General features: G+C 50.9%; 1 protein-coding gene across 1 annotated transcript in view; it reads right to left on the reverse strand.

Annotated features, from left to right (window-relative positions):
* LOC119971552 overlaps nt 1-18,365 on the reverse strand; it is a 75,057-nt gene extending 56,692 nt beyond the window's left edge. The window contains exon 1 of the mRNA XM_038807228.1: nt 18,249-18,365. The gene's annotated coding sequence lies outside the window, so the exon portion shown is untranslated. The remainder of the gene's footprint in view (nt 1-18,248) is intronic.
* Between the last annotated feature and the right edge of the window lie 3,195 nt (nt 18,366-21,560).

Consider the following 21,560-nt stretch of genomic DNA (forward strand, 5'->3'; position numbering starts at 1 on the left):
GCGGGGAGGGGCCTCCAATGGGGTGTGGCCCATGATCGGGGCCCATCGATTGGCGGGCCGGCCTCTCCCCCCCAGGCATACTTCATAGCGCGGCCGCCGCTTAAACACCGACGCCATGTTGGTCGGGGCCAGCGCGCTAAAGAAGTCCCCCGCGCATGCGCAGGTTGGCGCGGCCCAACAGCACATGCGCGGGTTGGCGTGGCGCCGTGAACTGCTCCAGTGCCGTGCTGGCTCCCTGTGGGGGCCAGATTTGGTCGTTCCAGGGCCCGGTTCGCGCTGTCGTGAAACGCAACGGCGTTCACGATGGCGCGAACACTTGGCCTCCATATCGGAGAATCATCCCCATTATTTCCTTGACACCAAACTGACATTTGGCCTTGTTGAGATGTAGCCCATTTCTTCTGACATTTTACCGTACCCAGTTATCCTGTGTTCCATTTGGGTCAAACCCCAAATTATGATGTCATCGACATATACTCAAACACCTTTAATGTCTTCCACAATGCGTTCCATCGCTCTGTGGAATATTTCTGACACTGAGATTATGCCAAATACCAAACGGAGTATTGAACGTACAATATTTGGTACTTCTTCATCTTGCTTGAGCTGCTAGAATCCTTGCAAAGCATCAAGTTTGCTGAAATATTTCGCATCAGACATGTTACTTATGATCTCCTCTCTTTTAGGTATCGGATAGTGTTCCTTTTTTATATTTGCATTTCAATCTTTGGGAACTATGCATATTCGTAGGTCATTGTTTCTTTTTTTTTAAGTACGCTATCAAATTGACCCAATCTGTCAGCTCTTCGATATTTTTTATCACGCCAATAAAAATGACAAACAGCAGTGGCCCCAAACAGATCGTTGTGGTACACCACTAGTAACTGAACTCCAGGCTGAACATTTCCCATCAACCACCACCCTCTGTCTTCTAACAGCTAGTCAATTTCTGATCCAAACCGCTAAATCACCCTGAATCCCATGCCTCTGTATTTTCTGCAATAGCCTACCGTGGGGAACCTTATCAAATGCTCATTGCTTCAGTAGGTGCCTGTTTCTGCATCTTTTACATGTAATGGCTGCTTCTGGCAAATGTTTAAAATGGCCACCGCTGCTAAGACCATGTTTCATTTTCAGGTGCGTCACAACATCTATGACATCGGCTTCGCTCCCAATTTACGTGCCAGAACTCTGTGCATTGAATGTGCTGATATGTTGTGCAGCTAGTTCACTAGCTTGGCAAATCTTAATCATGTCTCCTAACTGAAGCTTATTCTCCCGTAAGAGACGTTCACGAACCTGGGCGGGATTCTGCGGTAATCGGCGGGGCAGGCAACTCCGGCGGCAAGGAGTGGCATGAACCACTCCGGCGCGGGCCGCTCCAAAGGTGTGGACGATTCCGCACCTTCAGGGGCTAGGCCGGCCCCGGAGTGGTTTGCGCCGTGCCCGATGGCGGGGAAGGGGCTTGGCGCCATGCCAACCAGCACCGAAGGGCCTCCAACGGCCGGCACGAGTTGGCGCATGCACGGTAGCTCCAGCGTGTGCTGGCGTCATCCCAGCGCATGCGTGGGAGGGTTCGTCTCCGCATTGGCCATGGCAGAGAACCACAGCGGCCGATGCGGTGGAATAGAGTGCCCCCATGGCACAGGCCCGCCCGCGGATCGGTTGGCCCCGATCGCGGGCCAGGCCACCATAGGGGCACCTCCCGGAGCCAGATCCCCCCGAGTACCTCGGAGGCCGCCCGCGCCGCCAGATCCCTCCAGTAACAACCTACTCTAATTTATGCTGGCGGGACTGGCAAAATACGGGCAGCCCATCGCGATGAATTGGCAGGAGAATCGCCGGGGAGGCGCGCTGCCAATGGCCGCCGACTGGCGCGGCGCGATTCCCGCCTCCGCTAAATCCCCGGCACCGGAGAATTCGACAGCCGGCAGGTGCGGGATTCACGCCGCCCCCCGGCGATTCTCTGACCCAGCGGGGGGGTCGGAGAATCCCGCCCCTTATCATCATTTATTCCAAAGACAATTTGATTCCAAATCATCGAGGATTTTAACGTCACAAAGTTACATGTTTGTGCTTTTAACCTGAGATCTGTAAGAAAGCTATCAAAGGACCCACCTGTCTTCTGCGTGCGCATTCTAAATATGTACTGCTCAAAACTTTCATTCTTTTTCGGCATACAGTGCTTGACAAATTTCTTAATGGTGGCATCGAAGCTTTCCTCACTTTCAAAAATGAAGGTGTTGTAAATCTCTATGGCCTGGGGGCCTGCCACCGTTAGCAACAACGCTATTTCTCATTCATCTGGATGCTCTACAGACAGCATGAACTGTTGCTTAAATGCGCACCAATTGCCATCCACATTACCAGTTACACGAAGATGGTCAGGAGTTTTCAAACTTTCCATTTTCTTCTTTTCCTGGTTTAGCATTTTCAGAGATTACCTTCGATATTCCACAGTTTCTTTGTAGTACCATTTCACCAAATGTGAAGACTGTGTCCTTCAAATGTTCACATTTCAGATCTTCAGTTTTTGATCCCCACTTCTGGTACCATGTTACATTCTCATACAGAGACAATCACTGAGTCGGCCGACCAAAGAACACCCAGTTTGAGACTGGACAAATTTATTATTGGATAACAAACTGTGGTTTGGAAACTAATGCTAATAGACTGGAACAAACACAAACACAACTAACCATGATGAATTCTCCTTCAGACTTCCCCTAGGTTACAGTGTCACATGGTATTACTTGTCCGACACCTCATGGTAAGAGGCTAAACATATATACATATACACTTGCTTATGCATATCACGACAACCCCATCCACAAGGTTTTGCTGACTGCCTGTCCCAGTGTCTGCCACTGTAGTAGTCTCTCGCACTCATACTTCTGCCATTGTGCCTCAGTGGTGGAAGGAGCAAATGTTTATGGAAGGGGTGCAAATCAAGCTGGGTGTGGAGAGAGAATGCGGCAGTGGGATTAGCTTGGGATTGATAAAGGGTTATATTTAGACTTAGATTTATTGTCACGTGTACCGAGGTACAGTGAAAAGTATTGTTCTAAGTACAGTCCAGTCAGATCATTCCATACATGAAAAAAAAAACACAGGGCAAACAGAAAATAAATACATAGACCCTGGCATCGGGTGAACCATTCAGGAGTGTAGAGAAGATGTGTGGCGAAATCAGTTCTGTCCATAAGAGAGTCGTTCAGGAGTCTGGTAACAACGGGGAAGAAGCTGTTTTTGAATCTGTTAGTGCATATTCTCAGACTTTTGTATCACCTGCCCGGTGGATGGGGTCTTTGATTATGCTGCCCACTTTCCTAAGACAGTGGGAGATGCAGACAGAGTCAATGGATGGGAGGCAGGTTCGTGAGATGGACTGGGCTTTGTTCACGACTTTCTGACGTTTCTGACGGTCTTGGGCCGAGCAGTTGCCATACCAGGCCGTGATGCAGCCAGATCGGATGCTTCCTATGGTACATCTGTAAAAGTTGGTAAGAGTTAATGTGGACATGCCGAATTTCCTTAGTTTCCTGAGGAAGTATAGGCGCTGTTGTACTTTCTTGGTGATAGCGTCGACGTGGGTGGACTAGGACAGAATTTGGAGATGTGTACCCCTAGGAATTTGAAACTGCTAACCATCTCCACCTCGGCCCCGTTGATGCTGACAGTGATGTGTACAGTACTTTGCTTCCTGAAGTCAATGGCCCGCTTTTAGTTTTGCTGACATTAAGAAAGAGATTGTTGTCGTTGCACAACTCACTAGGTTCTCAATGTCCTTCCTGTATTCTGACTCACACTTAAGGGAACCTTAAGGGGAAGATAGAAGATCAAGAGAACCGGTCTGAGCACCAGATGCTGAGAATATTGGGACTATCGGAGAGAACCGAAGGCAGGAAACCTACGGACTACGTGGCCCAGATGTTAGTAAAGCAGGTGGGAAGGGACAGCTTCTGCAACCCGCCAGAGATAGACAAGGCTCACAGGTCACTCTGGCCCAAACCCTAGGGCCGGGGAACAGCCGTACACACGTGTCGTACACACAATTGGCGGCCATGTTGGGTGGCCCCTGAACAAGAGAACATCCCAGAGTGCAGGGCTTTGGCCTCATGGCGAGTACAGTGACCCACCCAGGGGAGGAGGAGTTATCCTTCTTCTCCCAGGTACATAAGATAAATACCCAGATTGACTTCTTTGTAGTGGGGAAATCAGTGCTTCCAGGGATAGTAAGAGTAGAATACTCTGCGATCGTAATCTCCGACCACACTCCACATTACATGAATGTGAGTTTGGAGATGGGCCATGCCCAACGGCCCTCATGAGGTTGGACAAGAACCACCTTGCTGACAAGGTTTTTTGCGAGAAAATATCACAAGACATAGATGGGTTTATTACCAACAACCAGATCGGGGAGGTTTCACCCGCTCTGAGAGGCGTTGAAGGCTGTGAACAGGGGTGAAATTATTGCTTACAAAGCGCAGAGATAGGGAAGAGAGGGTGGCGTTGCAACAGCTAGTTGACTCCATACTGGTGGTAGATCGACGATACTTCTGGTGGAGAGGAAAAAGCTACCAATGGACTCTGACCTGCTCTCCACTGGGAAAGCAGTGCACCAACTCAGTCAGAAACGGGGGAAATTTTATGAACACGGAGACAAAGCCAGGAGCCTGCTGGCTCACCAGCTGAGAAAGTAGGCATCCATGAGAGAAATAGTGCCGATCGGGGACAATAACACAGGCGGGTAGCTGACCCTAAAATGGTCACCGAAGCATTTCAGGCCTTCTACTGGGGACGGTACACCTCCGAGCTCCCCGAGGGGGACTGGGGGATGAAACAGTTCCTCGATGGATTGGACATGACAGCCGTGGGACAGGATAAAAAAAGGGGTCTGGAAACACCTCTAGAACTAGGGAGGTCCTGGAGAGCACTAACTCCATGCCGGCGGGGAAGGCCCCGGGACCAGATAGATTCTCAGAGGACTTCTATAAAAAATTTGCAACGGCACTGACCCCGCACCTGTGGGAGATGTTCAGAGACTTGCTGGTGAGGGGCACCCTGCCACCAACGCTAACACTGGCCTCATTCTTGCTGATACCCAAGAAAGACAAGGATTCAACAGAATGGAAGTCCTACAGACCCAGCTCGCTGCTCAATGTAGACAAGAAAATACCGGCCAAAATGCTAGCCAGGTGCCTGGACAACTATGTACCAGAGGTGGTTGCAAAGGACCAGACGGGCATTGTTAAAGGCAGGCAGCTAACCGTGAACATCAGGCGCCTGCTGAACGTGATAATAACCCCATCCGGAGAGAGAACACCAAAGGTGATCATCTCCCTGGACGCTGAAAAGGCCTTTGACAGAGTTGAGTGGAAGTACCTCATAGAGATACTGGAGTGGTTTGGGCTTGGAGTAGCATTCACCGCATGAGTGAAACTTCTCTACATGGCGACCATACCCACCAACACCACCAGCTCTAAATACGTCCAGCTGCACAGAGGCACAAGGCAGGGATGCCCGCTGTCCCCGCTTCTATTTGCCCTGGCAATCAGACCACTGGCGATCGTACTCAGGGCGGCAAAAAACTGGAGGGGGATTCGGAGTGGATTCACATGACCTGCAGATGACCTGCTCCTCTACCTCCTGAACCCCCCAAAGCATGATGGAGGGGATCATGAAGTTCTTGAAAGAGTTTGGAGCCTTCTCGGGTTACAAACCCAACCTGAGCAAAAGTGAAATCTTCCGGATGAAACCAGAGGGGAAAGGGACAGAGCTGGAGGGACTACCATTCAAATGAGCCCAACAGTGGCTAGGATACATTGAGTTCTACTTTCTGCTTCTCCTGTCTCTGAATTTCAAAATGTTTCATTTATAATTGAATTGCAGCCATTTCAAATGAATTTGGCTGTTTCTACGGCAAATGTAAATGCTGAACTATCTCCACCTTCGTTAGCCCTTCAGACAACGTTAACTGAAGCTTGTCCACCAAACCCAAATGTTATGTTTTAGTCACCCTCTATAAACCAGCCCAAGTAACCTCTTCCACACCCTCATTCACCTGAGGAAGGAGCAGTGCTCCGAAAGCTCGTGTTTGAAACAAACCTGTTGGACTTTAACCTGGTGTTGTAAGACTTCTTACTGTGCTCACCCCAGTCCAACTCCGGCATCTCCACATCACACACTGGAAAGATTATGCCACTGAAAGAGCCATCTCCAGTCACTCCCTTTATCACCAGAAAGAAAGCATCCGTTCCACACACACTTGCTGTCTTTGTATTCAATAATCCAAAGCCAAACAAGGAATTATACTTTTAAATCCCGGACGAGCCCCCAAATATTTTTTTACCATTCTGGACCAGACCCCAACCATGGCTTGGATACTGGACAGAGACTCCAACGCACCCCAGACATACTTTCTTCCACCTTCTTCCGTCAGGAAAAAGGTCACGTACTGATGAGACCATCAATTCACTAGACATGTGCTTTGAGATATGAACAGTGGTTTTAATCTAGTTACTACAGAGCCAGACTGTTACACGTTGAACTCTTGATGAACTGGTCAGCTGGCTCTGGGCATCGATATTTATACAGGGGGAGGAGCCGTGGGCGGAGTCAAGGGTGGAGCCCTGTACAAACCCCTAAGCATTCCCAGAGCTACTCCCCCTAGTGTTCGGGCAACGCAACTGCGCTTACAATCGTACAGTCTCATATATATATCACAGTGTGAATTACAGAGTTACATTCACCACCTTCACCCCCTACAAAAAAATCAAGTCCGGCGGGAGCGGTGGTTCATAAATTGAGTCTGTCCGGTGGTCGAGTCGTCCGCTGCGATCTGCGGAGCACAGGGGTTGCAGCCTCTTGTGGTGGCTGGATGGGTGTTGTGGGTTGGGGTACGATGGCGGACTCCGGGGGCGATTGTGTCCGAGCTCCATACCCGTCTGGTTCGACTGGGGACTGGGGGTGCTGGGGGTTAGCCGGTGCGGGTGTGCGAAACAAATGTAGCGAGCTAGTGGGCTCAGGAGCGCGAGGGGGCGGCTGGGTGTAGAGTGAGGGGTTGCTCTGCAGTGATAGTGGGGCTGCTGGATCCAGCGGGTGCTAGGTCCCGGAGGGATACGGTGTCCTGACGGCCGTCAGGGAACTCTACGAAGGCGTACTGGGGGTTTGAGTGAAGCAGGCACACCTTCTCTACAAGGGGGTCAGTTTTGTGCGCCCTGACGTGCTTCCTCAGGAGTACAGGGCCCGATGTCTTCAGCCATGCCAGGAATGAGACCCCTGTGGTAGTGCCCCTGGAAAAGATAAAGAGCCTCTCGTGAGGGGTCTGGTTGGTCGCGGTGCATCAGAGTGACCTAATAGCGTGGAGTGCTTATGGGAGGACATCCTGCCAGTGGGAGGTCGGGAGATTCCTGGACCGGAGGGTCAGTAGGACGGTCTTCCAGACCGTCTCATTCTCCCTCTCCACCTGCCCGTTCCCCCTGGGGTTGTAGCTGGTAGTCCTGCTCGAGGCGATGCCCTTGTCGAGCAGTTACTGACACAGCTCGTCGCTCATAAAGAACGAACCCCGGTCGCTGTGTACGTAGCTGGGGAAACCAAACAGGGTGAAGATACTATGCAGGGCCCTAATGACTGTGTGTGAGGTCATATCGGGGCACGGGATAGCAAAGGGAAGTGGGAGAACTCATCTATGACGTTTAGGAAGTAAATGTTCCTGTTAGTTGAGGGGAGCGGCCCTTTGAAATCGATCGCAAAGGCATTCAAAGGGCCTAGAAGCCTTGACCAAGTGGGCCCTGTCTGGTCTATAGAAGTGTGGTTTGCACTCCACGCAGATCGGGCAGTCCTTGGTGACAGCTTTTACCTCCTCAGTGGAGAAAGGCAGATTTCGGGCTTTGATGTAGTGGGCGAGCCGGGTGACCCCCGGGTGACAGAGGTCATTGTGGATGACTTTCAGGCGGTCGTTCTGCACGCTGGCGCGCATCCCGCGGGATATGGCATCTGGGGGATCGTTAAGCTTCCCCGGTCGATACTTAATATCATAGCTACAGGTGGAGAGTTCGATCCTCCACTGCAGAATTTTATCATTTTTAATTTTGCCCCTTTGCGAGTTGTCAAACATGAAGGCAACCGATCTTTGGTCGGTGATGAGGGTGAACCTCCTACCTGCGAGGTAGTGCCTCCAGTGACGAATAGCCTCCACAATGGCTTGTGCTTCTTTTTCGACTGCCGAGTGTCGGAGTTCCGAAGCGGAGAGGGTACGGGAGAAGAATGCGACTGGTCTCCCTGCCTGATTTAAAGTGGCTACAAGAGCGACCTCTGAGGCGTCGCTCTCTACCTGAAAGGGGGTGGATTCATCCACCGCCCACATGGCCGTTTTGGTGATGTCCTCCTTGATGCAGTTGAAGGCCTGGCGCGCCTCAGCTGACAGGGGGAATAGTCTGGCCTTAAAGAGTGGGCGGGCTTTGTCCGCATATTGAGGGACCCACTAGGCGTAATACGAAAAGAATCCCAAGCACCGTTTGAGGGCCTTGGGGCAATGGGGGACGGGGAGTTCTAAGAGGTCCGGGTCAGGACCCAGGACTCCATTTTCCACGATATAGCCGAGGATGGCTAGTTTGGTCGTGCGGAAAACGCATTTCTCCTTGTTATAGGTGAGGTTTAGTTTCTGAGCCGTCTGGAGAAAAAGGTAGAGGTTGGCGTCATGGTCCTGCTGGTCATAGCCGCAGATGGTAACATTGTCCAGATACGGAAACGTGGCCCGCAGCCCGTACTGGTCTACCATTCGGTCCATTGCTCGTTGGAACACCAAAACCCCATTAGTGATGCCGAAGGGGACCCGGAGGAAATGGAAGAGGCGGCCATCGGCCTCGAATGCCGTGTAGTGGCGGTCCTCCGGGCGGATTGGGAGCTGGTGATATGCAGACTTCAGATCCATCGTGGAAAAGAGCTGATACTGGGCGATCTGATTTACCATGTCTGCAATCCTGGGGAGGGGGTACGCGTCGAGGAGCGTAAACCTATTAATGGTCTGACTATAGTCTACGACCATGCGGAATTTTCCCCCGGTCTTGACGACCACCACCTGAGCTCTCGAGGGGCTGTTGCTGGCCTCTATGATCCCCTCACTGAGAAGCCTTCGGACCTCTGATCTAATAAATACCCTCTCCTGCAGGCTGTATCGCCTGCTACGAGTGGCTACGGGTTTACAGTCCTGGGTGAGATTGGCAAAGAGAGGAGGGGGGGAGATTCGCAGCGTGGCTAGGCTGCAGATAGTGAGTGGGGGTAGGGGCCCGCCGAAACTAAGGGTGAGACTCTTGAGGTTACACTGAAAATCTAGGCCCAATAAGAGTGGGGCGCAGAGTTCGGGCAGGACGTAGAGCTGGAATTTGGCATAGCTAGCACCTTGGATTGTGAGCATCGCGGCGGTGCGCCCTTGGATCTGGACAGAGTGGGAGCACGAAGCAAGGGAGATAGTTTGCCGCGCGGGGAAAACGGGGAGCGAACAGCGTCTTACCAGATCTGGGTGTACGAAGCTCTCAGTGCTCCCGGAGTCGAAAAGGCACGGCGTGCTGTACCCATTAATTTGGACCGTCGCCATCGAGTTTCGCAGATGCTTCGGGCGCGATTGGTCCAGAGTGACAGCGCTGAGTTGCGGGTAGCCGGTGGCTCGATCAGCTGTGCTGGAGTGGCCCCATGATGACTGCACTCTGAGTTCGTAGTCGTCGAGGTGAGTTTCAGAGTTTGAAGGGGATGGATCCCAAGATGGCCGCCCCCATGAGTCGCACATGGCTGGCTGCATGGAGGAGGATTACCAAGATTGCTGCCCCCATGAGTCGCACATGGCCGGCCGCATGGAGGAGGATTGCCAAGATGGCTTCCCCCATGAGTTGCACATGGCCGGCCGCATGGAGGAGGATTGCCAAGGTGGCTGCCCCCATGAGTCGCACATGGCCGGCCGCATGGAGGAGGATTGCCAAGATGGCTTCCCCCATGAGTCGCACATGGCCGGCCGCATGGAGGAGGATTGCCAAGATGGCTGCCCCCATGAGTCGCACATGGCCGGCCGCATGGAGGAGGATTGCCAAGATGGCTTCCCCCATGAGTTGCACATGGCCGGCCGCATGGAGGAGGATTGCCAAGATGGCTGCCCCCATGAGTCGCACATGGCCGGCCGCATGGAGGAGGATTGCCAAGATGGCTTCCCCCATGAGTCGCACATGGCCGGCCGCATGGAGGAGGATTGCCAAGATGGCCGCCCCCATGAGTCGCACATGTTGGTTGGGGGCGGAGTCGGCATACAGGCTGCAGCATTTCGGGGCCTGCGGGCCTGTGAATTCAGGGAACGAGTGCTTTGAGTTGTGGGAGGGTTAGAGGCTGGGGCTTTGTTCGCCAGACACACTCTGGCATAGTGTCCTTTTCGCCCGCAGCTGCTGCAGGTCGCGTTGCAGGCCGGGCAGTGCTGCCGCGAGTGCTGATTCTGGCCGCAAAAGTGGCAGGCTGGGGCAGCATTGTGGCTGGGCGGCCGCGCGGCGCAGGCCTGGGGGAGTCGCTGGTCGGGGGCCCATGACAGGGTCACGGGGTCCGCGGGGAACGAGGTGAGGCTGCGGAAGGAGACCTCCATAGTGGTAGCAAGTTCAACAGTCGCTTCAAGATTTAGGGCCCCCCTTTCCAGCAGTCGCTGGCGCACGTAATTTGACCTAAGGCCCACAACAAAGGCATTGCGTACAGCAAGTTCTCTATGTTCTGCCGCAGTAACCGCCTGGTAATTACAGTCACTAGATAAAGTTTTAAGCTCTCTCAGGAATTCTGCGAGCGACTCCGTAGGCCGCTGGCGGTGAGTAGTAAACACGTGTTGCGCGTAGACCTCATTAACAGGCCTCACATACATTTTGTCGAGTAGCGCTAGGGCTTCAGTATACGAACCGACACAGTTTAGTTGAGTAGAGATTCTGTGGCTCACCCTCACGTGCAGTAGGCTCAGTTTCTGTTCCTCCGTTGTTTCGGCTGTGCTTGCTTCCGCCAGGTAGGCTTTAAAACACCGCAGCCAATGAGAAAACATTTCTTTTGCCTCTGCATCCTGTGGGTCGAGTTCCAGTCGCTCAGGCTTGAGGGCTGATTCCATGATTGATCCTGCCTGTTTCTTAAGTAGATTATATTGATGAGACCATCAATTCACTAGACACGTGCTTTGAGATAGGAACAGTGGTTTTAATCTACTTACTACAGAGCCAGCCTGTTACACTGTTGAGGAAAAAATACCAGCACTTCGAGTTTTCGCCAAAGATCCTTTATTTTAACACGAAGTTTGTGGGGGGATTCAGAGTGACCAAAGTCTTTCTAATTGTTCCCCAGTGTACAAAGGCAAGGCAGTACTTTCATGTAATTTTCCAGCGGTCTCGCACATGGCCTGGGCATATTTTAGTGATGCCTCATCTGCCCAAATTAAGGCTACTGCCACTGGGGTCATTGGGGGTCTAGTTCCAGTTGTCATAGGACATCCCATTAATATCTCATACGGGGTTAGGCCTGTATTGTGATTTTTCTGCTTTCTCAGGGCATACATTACTGCAGGTATTGAATCTGCCCATAGCAGCCCATTATGTTGACACACTTTTGTTACTGCGTTTTTAATTATTCCATTCACTTGTTCCACCATCCCTGAGGATTGTGGCTGATATGGTAAATGCAATTTCCAGTCAAATCCCACGGCTTCTGCGAGAGCTTTGGTCAATTTGCTAGTGAAATTAGTTCCCCGTCACTGTTAATACCCATCGGTATCCCAAACCTAGGTATTATTTCTTTCAATAGAATATTTACCACTGTTCTAGCATCATCTCTTTTGGTGGGAAAAGCCTCCACCCACCGGGAAAACATGTCCACTATCACCAGCATGGATTTAAATCCCTTAACCATTGGCATGTGTACAAAATCTATCTGCAAATTTTCAGAAGGCATTTCGGGTTGTGGGAGGTGATCAAAGACAGCGGGTGTTTTGCCCCGATTATTTCTTTGACAAATCATACATGTGCGGGCTACTTTTTCAATAGTTACTGTAATACCAGGAGCATACCATTGTTGACATATTGCGTGTGTCATCCCTTCTTTGCCCACATGAGCCTGTCCATGGGCCAGGCGACATAATGGCAAAAACAGACTCCTGGGGCATACTGCGCGGCCATCGGGGTGGACCCAGATCTGATGCTGTCTTGAGAGCAACCGGCTTTTAGCCAAGAGCGATGCTCCTGTGGGGAGGCTTGCTCCTGTGCCTGTTTTAAGTGTGGTTCTGTTATGATGGACGGAAGTTCAACTGCAGCAGCTTGCAGTTGTGGCTGCTGTTTGTGAGCCACTTCCTTTGTTATTCTATCAGCAAATCTGTTACCACTGAAGACCTCATCGTCTGCAGTAGTCTGCGCTTCGCACTTTAATACGGCTATTTTGCTGGGCAGCTGAACAGCATCTAGTAAATTTAAAACCAATTTAGCATGCTTAATAGGTTGGCCGGAGGAAGTTATGAACCCCTGCTTTTCCATAGCTGGCCAAAATCGTGTACTACGCCAAAAGCGTATCGAGAATCAGTGTAACTGTTGACTGTCTTATTTTTGGCTAGAATACATGTAAGCGCGAATAATTCAGCCGCTTGGGCAGGCTTAAGGCAGAGCAAAGGCTTCCACTATCTCGAATGGAGTTACTATTGCATAGCCGGCCAGGAGGGTCGTATCATTTGGTCGGGTTGCAGACCCATCAGTAAAAAAATGATGTCTGGATTTTCAAGTGGGTGACTCAGTAAATCAGGACGAGGAGATGTGATGGCTTCAACCCATTGTATACAGTCATGATGAAACAGATGTTCTTCTTCCGAAGGCACGGGTAAGAGTGTAGCAGGGTTGATAGCCGGCGCTCACTTGTAGGTAAAGTTAGTCTTAGAGAGAAGAATTACCTCGTACCAAGTGCATCGGGCCGCCGAAAAATGCTGCATTGCGGATGAATTAAGCAGCAGCAAAACAGAGTGAGGAACCAATACTGTACACGGGTGGTCGAGTACTGATTTTTCTACTATGGCGGCCGTGGCTGCTACTGCCCTTAAACAACTTGGCATACCCTTTACCACTGCATATAGGGTGACCGAGTAGTAGACAAGGGGTCGTTTCCCTCCTCCATGCTCCTGCACCAGGACCCCTGTTGCAAATCACCCTGCTTCATTCACATAAAGAGTAAAGGGCCTGGTGAAATTAGGAAGTCCCAAGGCAGGGGAGCTAATCATGGCTTGTTTCAAGTTCCAAAATGCTTGCTCCCTCTCTGGGGTCCAGGTAACAACTGAAGGGGCATCTTGTAGGGTAGCCTTGCGCAGTACCGCGGCCTTCTCCCTAAAGTCCGGTATCCACTGCCTGCAATAGCCCACCATGCCAAGGAAAGTGAGGATTTCCTTTTTCGTGCATGGAGTTGGTACCCTTGCTACAACCTGTATTCTTTCAGGCCCAAGCCTCCTCTGTCCTTGCTGAAGCTGAAATCCCAAATACTGAACTGCCTCCTGGCAGAATTGCAGGTTCTCCATGGAGGCCCTATGCCCTCTTTTTGCCAGTTGTGTCAATAACAAAAGTTAGACCCCCCCCCCTGGCAAGTTAGACCCCCCCCTGAGGCCAATAATAAATCATCTGCGTATTGCAACAGCGTTGAGTCAGACGACAGCTGGCACTCATCCAAGTCATTCTTAACCGCCGCAGCATATACTACTGGGCTTTCTGTGTAGCCCTGCGGAAGGCGCGTCCAAATGTTGACAAATGTGAGGTTATCCATTTTGGTAGGAATAACAGCAAACGGGATTATTATTTAAGCAATAAAATATTAAAGCTGCTGTGCAGAGACCTGGGTGTGCTAGTGCATGAGTCACAGAAAGTTGGTTTATAGGTGCAACAGGTGATTAATAAGGCAAATGGAATTTTGTCCTTCATTGCTAGAGGGATGGAATTTAAGACTAGGGAGGTTATGCTGCAATTGTATAAGGTGTTAGTGCGGCCACACCTGGAGTATTGTGTTCAGTTTTGGTCTCCTTACTTGAGAAAGGACGTACTGGCACTGGAGGGTGTGCAGAGGAGATTCACTAGGTTAATCCCAGAGCTGAAGGGGTTGGATTACGAGGAGAGGTTGAGTAGACTGGGACTATACTCGTTGGAATTTAGAAGGATGAGGGGGGATCTTATTGAAACATTTAAAATTATGAAGGGAATAGATAGGATAGATGCGGGCAGGTTGTTTCCACTGGCGGGTGACAGCAGAACTAGGGGACATAGCCTCAAAATAAGGGGAAGGAGATTTAGGACTGAGTTTAGGAGGAACTTCTTCACCCAAAGGGTTGTGAATCTATGGAATTCCTTGCCCAGTGAAGCAGTTGAGGCTCCTTCATTAAATGTTTTTAAGGTAAAGATAGATAGTTTTTTTGAAGAAAAAAGGGATTAAGGGTTATGGTGTTCGGGCTGGAAAGTGGAGCTGAGTCCACAAAAGATCAGCCATGATCTCATTGAATGGTGGAGCAGGCTCGAGGGGCCAAATGGCCTACTCCTGGTTCTTATGTTCTGTACTGTTGATTTCGATATGTAAAAGCAAACAAATATTGGCTGTCCAGGTGCAGTGGTATGGAGAAAAAGGCTGAGCATAAATCTATGACAGAGAAAGTGTCTGCTGTTGGTGGTATAGAAGACAAAATGACATTTGTGTCCGGCACCAATGGAGCAATAGGGATAACAATTTTATTGATGGTTCTGAGATCCTGCACAAATCGCCACTCATTGGAACTTCCCACTTTTGGAATAGGGAGTATAGGGGTGTTACAGGGGCTTTGTGTCCTCTTCAGCACCCCTTGCTGTAATAGTGCACTGATCACTCCCTCTATCCCTTTTTCTGCGTCCGGTGCCAACCAGTATTGTTTCAAGCATGGCAGGGAACATTCTTCTGTAACTGTACCCTGTGCGCTGGGGCAGAATGTACATTTCCAACATGATTTTTATGCTGTGCCCATAAATCTGCTGGTACCTGAGCAAGGACTGAAGGGAGTAAATGACGGCTGTTTCGGGGCGTGTGTTGTCTTTCAAATGTAGCAGGCCATTGTTCCTCCTTCCAGGTCACTCTGCCCTCCTGTCTGCCATAAAATTCTATCAGGCAGCTGTGTCCGTCTATTTCAACATCAATCTGATGTCGTGCTTCTTTTCCTCTGGCCTTTTTCATTAATTCTCCCATTTGCTTTGCCTTTGCGGGATGTCTTACGGCCAATGTTAAATGGGGTTCTGAAGTTTGACCCATCCTAAAGAGGTCCCTCTGACTATCAGTCAACTGTACTAACATTCCTAATCCCACAGCAGTGAAAAATAAAAATGGGGTGACATGTAAAGTTGTCAGCTTCCCTAGGTGACATTGCGCTTGTAAATTGTACGCCTGCTCGTCCTCACGAGCATACCAAGCTGTGCAGTGGGTCACTATGCTCTCTCGGCTGGTCCCTATCAGGTGTTTTAATAGCTGCGCCCAAGGGTCAGTAATCTTTTGTAATGCTTCCTGCAGTTGTTTAACGATGGTGCTGTAAGGGTTAATGTCCAGCTGCCAGCAATATAACACAGACACAGAGCGATCTGGCTCTTGGTCAGAAGCTATTAAATTCATCAACTGATGAGCTTGTATCTGAGGCAGTTCCATAAACATGGCCTCCCTAGTGCAATGAATTATTGCCCCCAATTTGCAGAGGGTCTGCCTGCCAAGCAAAGGGAGGGGTGTAGTTTTTGAAATAACCATAGTATCGACCAGGGGGATATCGTCAATTTCCAGGTTAGTCGGGCGTGATACTGGCTCAGTTATGGGAATACCGGCTACTCCCACAGTGACAACAGAGGACTCACCGGGGGTTATTTCCACGGAGGGGGGCACAGACGACATAGTAGCACCAGTATCGACCAGAAGGTCCACATAATGATTTCCTATTTTAACCGTTGTCATAGGTTCGCCTCTTACTGAGTTGGACAATCTGATCATAGCCGCCTGTATCACCTTTTCTCCGTGGCACCCCTATTGGCTTTGGATAGGGTTCGGATCAGTGTACGTAAAGGGAAATGGGGGAGGGGGCATGTCTCCGAGTGGGGCGCCTCCTTCCTGGGGGTTAAAGTTACAATCACGAGCCCAATGTCCCTTTGCCCACATCTTCTACATTGATCGTGGGATCTATCCCTCCCTCGCCACTGTCTTCTACCTCTACCCCTGCCTCTCTGCCCTCTGGTGGCCTGCTGACCCCGGCCTTTTCCCTGGTAGAACTGCCCTGCGATTTTAGGCTTTTGATCTTTGGGGGATATGAACAGTCCTTCCCGGTCCATGTTTATCAAGGAGGTAACCACTGCCGTCCATGGCTGTGTTTGCCAGGTGAGATTAATCAATTTGTAACTTTGCACATGCTCTGGTAGCATGCAATTCAACAATGTCTGCACCGCTAAAGGTCCATTATCTTCCAATGCCACACCGCCATTTTCTTCCCAGCAGTTCTTAAATCTGGCCACAAATTCGGGCAGCCTCTCACCCTTCTTCTGCAAACACCGTGTCACCTCGCCTATGTCACTCTGCTTCTTGGCCCCTTGTATGATCGCCTCTTTCCCTCTATTTGCTAACCAGTGTTCAAGGGACTCATTTCCTTCATTTAAATGATCATCATTGTGAGCCCAGTCCCCGTTTATACCAGGTGGGACCGCGATTCCGTCTTTTAAAGCTGGCCAAGATGCACCATAAGATTATTTTAAAAGCAGCAAAACATCCCATGGGAGGGGGCTATACACACATTTGCTGTAACCAGTTGTGGAATGCGAGAGGTTTCTTTATTGGGTCCGGAGCCTCATGAACCATAGTCCTGACTTCTGCCGGGGTCCAGGGTTTTAAGACAGGTAGATCTCCTATCATTATCTTGCGGTGCTGGGTAACAGGTCCCGCTGACCGTAGCTGTCTGTCGGACACTGTGCTGTCAGGCAAAGGCACACTCCCACTAGAGGACGGTCCAGCGGCCGCTGTTTCTACCTCTCCTGCAGGGGTGGAGGCTGCATCAAGCTGATTATGCAGCAAACTGCTCTGTGCATTACTCCCTATCACCGGCTGCCGGGCCGTCCTCTACCGGCTGCCGGGCCTGCCATCCCACCGGCTGCCGGGCCTGCCCTCCCACCGGCTGCCGGGCCTGCCCTCTGACCAGCTGCCGGGCCTGCCGTCCCAACGGCTGCCGGGCCTGCCGTCCCACCGGCAGCCGGGCCTACCCTCCCGCCGGCTGCCGGGCCTGCCGTCCCCCCGGCTGCCGGGCCTGCCCTCCCACCAGCTGCCGGGCCTGCCGTCCCTCCGGCTGCCGGGCCTACCCTCCCACCGGCTGCCGGGCCTGCCTTCCCACCGGCTGCCGGGCCTGCCCTCCCACCGGCTGCTGGGCCTGCCCTCCCACCGGCTGCCGGGCCTACCCTCCCACCGGCTGCCGGGCCTGCCTTCCCACCGGCTGCCGGGCCTGCCCTCCCACCGGCTGCCGGGCCTGCCCTCCCACCGGCTGCGAGGCCTACCCTCCCACCGGCTGCCGGGCCTGCCATCCCACCGGCTGCCGGGCCTCCCCTCCCACCGGCTGCTGGGCCTGCCCTCCCACCGGCTGCCGGGCCTACCGTCCCACCGGCTGCCTGGCCTGCCCTCCCACCGGCTGCCGGGCCTACCCTCCCACCGGCTGCCGGGCCTGCCGTCCCACCGGCTGCCGGGCCTCCCCTCCCACCGGCTGCCAGGCCTGCCGTCCCACCGGCAGCCGGGCCTACCCTCCCGCCGGCTGCCAGGCTCGCATCGCAGCTGCCATCAGTAAAAGGTCGTTAAATTCTTCTGAAGGCGCAGATGCCTCAGTTAAAACTTTAGGATATAACCCTGCTGCTGCCGTCTTTCTCTTTATTGTCATTTTCATTCTTTACGTTATCTTTACTCACTTCGCTATTCTTATGTTTGATCTTTGGTGGCTGGTGCCTCTTAGCCACTTCCTTCCATGCCTTAAAGCACCACAGCATATAATTATAATCCCAATTAGGGTCTCCACTCCCTTCTCTTGTTGAAGCTTCCCATGTTTCAATCAGCGGTATCTTTAAACTACCCCCGTACGGCCAAGTCCCGTGGGACCACGCAAACAAATCGCTACTAAATGTTACCGCATAACGAAATTCCCCGGTTTCTCTTATCACAGTATCAGCTGGTGATCCCGGCGGAACGAGGGGATCTCCTACCTTCATCCGTTGCCTAACGATTGTTTTTATTCTCTGTTCCGTTATCTTACTCATTTTCTCTCCCTTATCCCTCTCCTTTGCAGAGTCCACTTTACGTATCATTCCGGACGTCTGTACCGTGGCATCGGGGTGACCCGTAAGGGGGCGTCCAAGTTTGTTGCCCATCGTGACCTCTGGAAAAAACTTTAAAGCACACACAAGTAACAACAAGAGCCGCGGCAATTAAATAACAAAAACTATAAGGAGCGCTCACCGGCGTCAGTCCTTTTGCGAATCTCGAAGCTTGCTGAATTATTCAATTTGGTTTTCTTTTTATCGGTCTCTAAGGCACCTTTGTTCTTCTCATGCAGCTATCAGTAATTTATTAATTAAGATAACTATCCGGGCATGAGTCACTGGCCAGTAATTAAGGCTGCCGAGCCCCCCTTTCAGCTGCGGTCGCGCTTTGGCTCCTCCCTTTCAGCCTAGAGAGTCCTGTTTAGAGATTTGTTTCGGGGTTCACCTCCCGTTAAATTAGGGAAACTGCAACGACTACGCCAATTGTTGAGGAAAAAATACCAGCACTTTGAGTTTTCGCCAAAGGTCCTTTATTTTAACACGAGGTTCGTGGGGGGATTCAGAGTGACCAAAGTCCTTCTAATTGTTCCCCACTGTACAGAGGCAAGGCAGTACTTTGTATTGTTCAATAAGCAATATTTAGAAAAACGAGGCATTCCATTGATAAGCCCAGAGACAGAAAAGCGAGTAGCCTTAAGCAACAGGCCTTGAATTCGTAGTCTACGAGCAATAACAATTGTCTGCTTTCAGCAACAATGTGCAGCTGTCCACTTGTTTACATGGACTGACCTTCTGCTATTACATAGAATTTCATAGAATTTACAGTGCAGAAGGAGGCTATTCGGCCCATCGAGTCTGCACCGGCTCCTGGAAAGAGCACCCTACCCAAGGTTAACACCTCCACCCTATCCCCATAACCCAGTAACCCCACCCAACACTAAGGGCAATTTTGGACACTAAGGGCAATTTATCATGTCCAATCCACCTAACTTGCACATCTTTGGACTGTGGGAGGAAACCGGAGCACCCGGAGGAAACCCACGCACACATGGGGAGGATGCACAGACAGTGATCCAAGCTGGAATCGAACCTGGGACCTTGGAGCTGTGAAGCGATTGTGCTATCCACAATGCTACCGTGCAGAACTTCTTGACTGAAATAAGGCTAATATATATCCATCATGCTTTGCCAAGTGCCTATTGCCATGAAATATTGTCAAGCAGCCGGTTAGAAAGAATACAGGGTATTAAGGTAACTAATCCGCCAAGTAAAGTCCCTTCTACATACACGTTGAACTCTCGATGAACTGGTCGGCTGGCTCTGGGCATTGATATTTATACAGCAGTCCAGGGGGAGGAGCCGTGGGCGGAGTCAAGGGTGGAGCCCTGTACAAACTCCTAAGCACTCCCAGAGCTACTCCCCCTAGTGGTCGGGCAACGCAACTGCGCTTACAATCGTACGGTCTCATATATATATCACAGTGTGAATTACAGAGTTACATTCACCACACGTACCAACCGACTCAAGAACAGCTTCTTCCTTACTGCCATCAGACTTTTGAATGGACCTACGTCGTATTAAGTTGATCTTTTCTCTAAACGCTGGCGATGACTGTAACATTACATTCTGTAGTCTCTCATTCCTTCCCTATGTATGGTATGCGTTTGTACAGCATGCAAAAAACAATACTTTTCACTATATACTAATACATGTGACAATAAGAAATCAAAGCAAATCAAATAATGCACACAGTACTCCAGCTGTGGCCTCACCAAAGTTCTATACAACTCCAACATGACCTCCCTGCTTTTGTTATCGCCCCCTTTTAACCTTCTGCCTTCAGAGATCTGTGGACAAATATGCCAAGGTCCCTTTGACCTCGGAACTTCTCAGTGTCAGGCTATTCACTGAACACTCAAATAACTACTTCCAAAGTGTATAACTTCACACTTTTCCATTGGGAGCCCCTGCACCACAAATCAGCCACGCGATCCTCCCCACACCACACCGCAACCCCTGGGATTGCCTGAGCGCTGTGCAGGTACAGCAAGGCAAATGCTAAGTTGATGTTCATAGCAAGAGGATGTGAGTGGAGGAACAGAGATGTTTTATTGCAATTGCACAGGGCATTGGTGAGGCCACACCTGGAGTATTGTGTGCAGTTCTGGTGTCTTATCTGAGGAAGGATGTTCTTGCTATGGAGGGAGTGCAGCAAAGGTTTACCAGACTGATTCCTGAAATGGTGGGACTGACATGTGAGGCGAGACTAAATAGGTTAGGATTATCTTCATTGGAGTTTTGAAGAGTGATGGAGGATCTCATAGAAACGTATAAATGTAGACAGGGTAGATTCAGAAAAAATGTTCCCGATGGTGAGGAGTCCAGAACTTGTCATAGTTTGAGGATAAGGGGTAAGCCTTTTAGGGCTGAGGTAAGGAGTAATTTCTTCGCCCAGGCATTGGTGAAAGTAGTTGAGGCCAAAACATTGTGTAATTTCAAGAAAGAATTAGATACAGCTCATGAGGCTAAAGGGATCAAGGAATATGGAAGAAGGCAGGATCAGGGTATTGAACTCTATGATCAACCTTGATCATAATGAATGGCAGAGCAGACTCAAAGGGCCAAATGGCTTCAACCTTCTATTTTCTATGTTTCTATGTATGGGGGTGTCCCAACCATCCCGCCCAGGGACCCCTGTGACAGGAAAATCCCTCCGGGAGCCCTCGCTAAAGCAACCCTTCCACAGACCCTATCCCCATACATAGACCCCCCCACCCACCCCACACACAAATCCCTCCCCCCTCCACCCCAGAGAAGGGAGTTTCAGCCTGGAAGCTAGAAAACAGTTCATACAGGGAATGTGGGAAGCTCCAGGTGTCCATTCCTGGAAGGAGAGCAACTGTGCTGGGGCAGGATTCCCACAGATCCACTGTCTGCAATCCATTCCTGGCTTTCCTTTGATGGTTTGTGATTGACACCTCATAAAAACCATCTGCAGCTTTGATCCATTCACATCCCTTCACATTTCAGTGGCTTAAGTGGTGAAACCTCAACGTTTGTAGACATTGACCACATCAAAGTGCAGGGGAATCACACAAATGCATTTCCTGTACTTTCATCTCTTTGATGTGCAGGGGAAGGTGTCTGTGTGTGTGAAGGGGTCTTTGGAGAGGGTTCCTTTGGCAGAAGATCCTGGGGCAAGTCCCACTTTTAGGGGAACTGGGGGGTCTCCTGTTGCAGGGATTCCTGGAGGGG

The sequence above is a fragment of the Scyliorhinus canicula genome, chromosome 9, assembly GCF_902713615.1.
Source record: "Scyliorhinus canicula chromosome 9, sScyCan1.1, whole genome shotgun sequence".
NCBI lineage: Eukaryota > Metazoa > Chordata > Chondrichthyes > Carcharhiniformes > Scyliorhinidae > Scyliorhinus > Scyliorhinus canicula.